Source organism: Cydia pomonella, chromosome 16 (genome assembly GCF_033807575.1).
Source record: "Cydia pomonella isolate Wapato2018A chromosome 16, ilCydPomo1, whole genome shotgun sequence".
NCBI classification, from domain to species: domain Eukaryota; kingdom Metazoa; phylum Arthropoda; class Insecta; order Lepidoptera; family Tortricidae; genus Cydia; species Cydia pomonella.
The window spans coordinates 15,665,068-15,669,344 of record NC_084718.1 but is presented as its reverse complement, the minus strand read 5'-3'; positions in this window follow the sequence as shown (position 1 = coordinate 15,669,344).

The window sequence follows — 4,277 nt, the reverse complement described above, 5'->3', positions numbered from 1 at the left end:
TATTCAAAAAACAAAATTAAAAAAAATCAATATTTCTTTATTCTACAAAAACACGTAAAGTATGATCAAAGGGATGGAGCCTCCTTGTAATCAAAATAAATGCTTGTGTTGGGAGACACCGCTCTTCCTTTGGTAACTTGAGGTAAATACAATAACATTTTGGTATCTACTACATTATTATTTTTAAGTATAAATATCTTAAGATAATTATAACCATATAGACATTAGTTCAGTGGTTCCTAACCTGGGGGTAATTACCCCCGTAGGGGTAAAACTGGTATTTCACGGGGGTAATAAGTTTAATTAAAGATAACAAAGATTAGACCGATAAGCAAGACTGTTGATGATTATTGGCAGGAGGGGTAAAATCAGGATCCCTATTTAGTCTGAGGGGTGACAGGACTGAAACGGGAACCACTGCATTATTTAATAGAGAGTAGCATGTGCCGTGTGCATAAAGTCTGCCTTTTTTTGGGTTACCTGACATTATTTTTTATGACACACAGATTTATTAAATTAATAAATAAATAAACAACAAAAAACCCATGTCACACATTTTACTTCTATCCGAAATATTGGATTGGACAATATGAACACGCTCTTAGGTTCATAACATTTTATGGCGTGTTTTTTACGTTGTTCTTGTAAGAAGTGCCTGCATTGTAGATAAGCTCTTATATTATTCAAATCACAGGTTAAAATAAACAGATTTGTTAAGAAACTGCGTTTCTAAAAAGTAGAAACGTAGTTTCTTAAGCAATCAATTATTGGAAAAACTTCAATTCGCTTCGGAAAAACATCAATGTCGAGTCGATAGTGCTCCAGGTAATATTTTTTAATGCCATGTTTGCATGTATTTTGCAGCTGGCAGCTTCTTCGCTCAGCGTATTAGTTTAACAATCCAGCGAGGAAATGCTGCCAGCGTTTTTGGTACTATGCCGCAGGGGCCTTTTTAAGAATCGATTATAGTTTTATTTTAGATCTATTTAGTCTTATTTGAATCTTAGTTCAGTTTGTAATTATAGTTTATACTTTATATTTCTATAAACCTCCTGTTAGATCTATCCAAAGCATACGACAGATAGTATCCCACCCAATCCTATTAAATAAATTATATATACTTTTTGCAGCATGCGCAGTACAAAATCACTTCCTCTTTTCGTCATCAGTCGTTCGCTGATACTGGGGATCAGTACAAGTCATATTCTTGTATAATACAAGTCATATTCCTCCGTTTGGCTCCTGTCTCCGGCCATATGTACGTCATCATGGGTGTAGAAATTTGGGCGCCTCACGATATCCGACTGTCAACTTTCTCCTTTGAATAGAATCCCTTCCACGAAAACCGAAATTTGCAAATTGCGGGGATTTTTCTCTTTTACTCTCACTAAGACGTAATTAGAGTGACAGAGAAAAATGCCCGCAATTGACGAACTTCGATTTTCGCGGTTATAGTCCAGACGTTACTTTCCGGAAATCCATTATAATTAAAACAAGAAATATTACTTTGCTAATCCGCGAAAAGGAAAAACGTGTTAGTCAATCAGTGATAATGATAACCCGTAATACTTACGTGCGTATATTTACATTAATTAGAACATTAATTGCATGTAAAAATACGCAAGTAAGTATAACGGGTTAGCACTATTTAACTAGCACGTTATCTTTTCGCGAATATGCAAAGTAATCTTTTTAGGGTTCCGTAGTCAACTAGGAACCCTTATAGTTTCGCCATGTCCGTCTGTCTGTCTGTCTGTCTGTCTGTCCGAGGCTTTGCTCCGTGGTCGTTAGTGCTAGAAAGCTGAAATTTGGCATGAATATATATATCAATAAAGCCGACAAAGTCGTACAATAAAATCTAAAAAATTAATTTTTTTTAGGGTACCTCCCCTACACGTTTCATCCCTTGGTTAATAATTTACTATAGGTACTTTAAGCTCCAGTTTAGCTTATTGTGACGGAAGAGTAACTACGGAACCCTACACTGAGCGTGGCCCGACATGCTCTTGGCCGGTTTTTGTTTTAGTTCTGGTAGTATTTTATAATGGTACTGTAAACAGAGTAACTCAACAGTTCACGGGGCTAATTGATTAAACATTTACAAATTCCATTTCAGGGAAATCTAATAACAATAAGCTAGTAACTAAATATATAAAAATGACATTCTCGAGTATTCAAGAACCGTGGGCCTTCCTATCACACTATGAATGTCATACTCGTAATAGAAGATCGATTGTTACATACTTTTATATACCTTAGTAGAAATAAGTAAATTAGAGATATATTGGGTATATTGGGCAATTTTTTTTATTATGTTTGTCTTAAAATAATAGATTAAAATATATAAATAAGCTTCTCCAGACATTTTCATGTACCTACTCTCTTCAATAAAGTTACTTTTTCCCATCGTCATTAAAACAAAATATGTCGGAACATGTTATGTTGAACATGAACATAGTATGTTTTATTATTTGGAGAGCGTTGTCAATTTTTTTTTTTTTTTTGCAAGTCCCTTACCATTTGATCAGTTTGTTTCTAGGGTATTATCTACCTGAAGCAATGCATTTTAGCAACAGATGCCTTTTTAATGGGTTTATTATTATCAGAGTGATATAAATGAACCAATAATTCGGCCGAATATTTTGATTCGGTAAGATCAGAACCGAACACTCGGCCGAATACTCGTATTTGGCAAGGTCCATATTCGGCCCACCTCTAGTTATTATACAAACTATATCATTATGTGTGAACTTGTTTTTGAATTACGTATTTCATGAATTTCGCAAAAAAAGTACAAGCAAACCACGCGCGAGAGAGAGTCGCGTAGACTTCGACTCGCGGTTTGACATGAACAAGAGACAATATTTTGTCTGATTTGTCTCGAAATTAGCAGTTATGCTACTGAGTTTAGTTTTGCGCCAAATTGTCGCGGCTCTCACGCGTGAGCGTGAGTTGTGCTGCCAACACGCGACAAGCCGTCAAGATGCGCCGATCTGTCTCTTCTCGCGCCTGTCGCGGTAAGTTATGCTAGGAGTGCGGTGTTATGAAAAGCGACATCGAAAATCAAGGGTAATAACATATAATTTACGTAAGTTAGTTAATTATTAAGCTATTGATGTGCAGGGTCCGCGCTGGAATGACTACAAACAAGAACAACAATATCGACACCAAAACCAACCCGCCAAACGCCACCGCCAGCCATCATACCACACCTGATTTTCAAAGACAGGCCATCGCTAAAATTTAGGCTTTCTAGAGCCCAAATTTTTCTTAGTATGTGACAAAACAAATGTAACCATTGTATTTTTATTTTATTTTATACATACATATATTTAGAGATCCGATAGCTGTAACGTTAAACATTAAATATTGTAGATACAGGTAACTGTATGTACTTACGCTGACATAGTCACCAAGCAGCATCAATATCGGAGCCTAGGTGCATAGCCAATTCCTAACATGTCTACATTTCTATGCTAGAGAGTACCTACCAATCTTCGGCGCCGCGTTATTCTATTATTCATCGAAGCTTAACCTTGACCGTGCCCGCGAAAACAACCAAGCATACAATTGGCTCCGCCGAGGAATTATATTGTTTTCCCATTCCCAGAGAACGCTTAAGCGCATTAATAATTTACTTTATCGGTTTTATAACCTAGCATTATTTCTATATATGGTTCAATTGAGCGAAGGCATGTAAATTGATTTTTATCTATAGCCAATACAATTCATGGTAGACTAAGTGCATTTCAATATCGCTGTCATTATCATCATTCCATCCTCAAAATGTACACTGCTGGACCTGCGCCATATTTTTCCAAAATACTCTCTCCATTGCCGCCTTCATTTAACGTACTTGTGCTTCCTTTCATCTTTTACCAAAAGAAAAGTCTAATTTGTATCTTACCGGAACCTTCCTGGAACCGCACACTCTGCGCGTTGCTGCCTGTCTGCGTCTCGGCGTCCGGGTTTGCGCTCCACATAGGTGCCCCTGCGGCACTGACGTCGACGTCCTCGGACACCACGGACTCTCCTGCCAAAGGAGCGCCGGCCGCTTCTCTAGACACGCCGCGCTCAACGACATTCTCCGCCGGTCTCTTGCCAGCGTCAATGTGCCAGCTCTACTCGAGCCCCCCGGCATTATAAGAGATGATGGTAAGAGACCGGATGGAATGACACTAATTCCGTGGAAGTTGGGACGGGTGCTGGTGTGGGACGCCACCTGTGTAGACACCCTAGCCCCGTCTCATCTCCACGGCACTTCTGCTAAGGCTGGC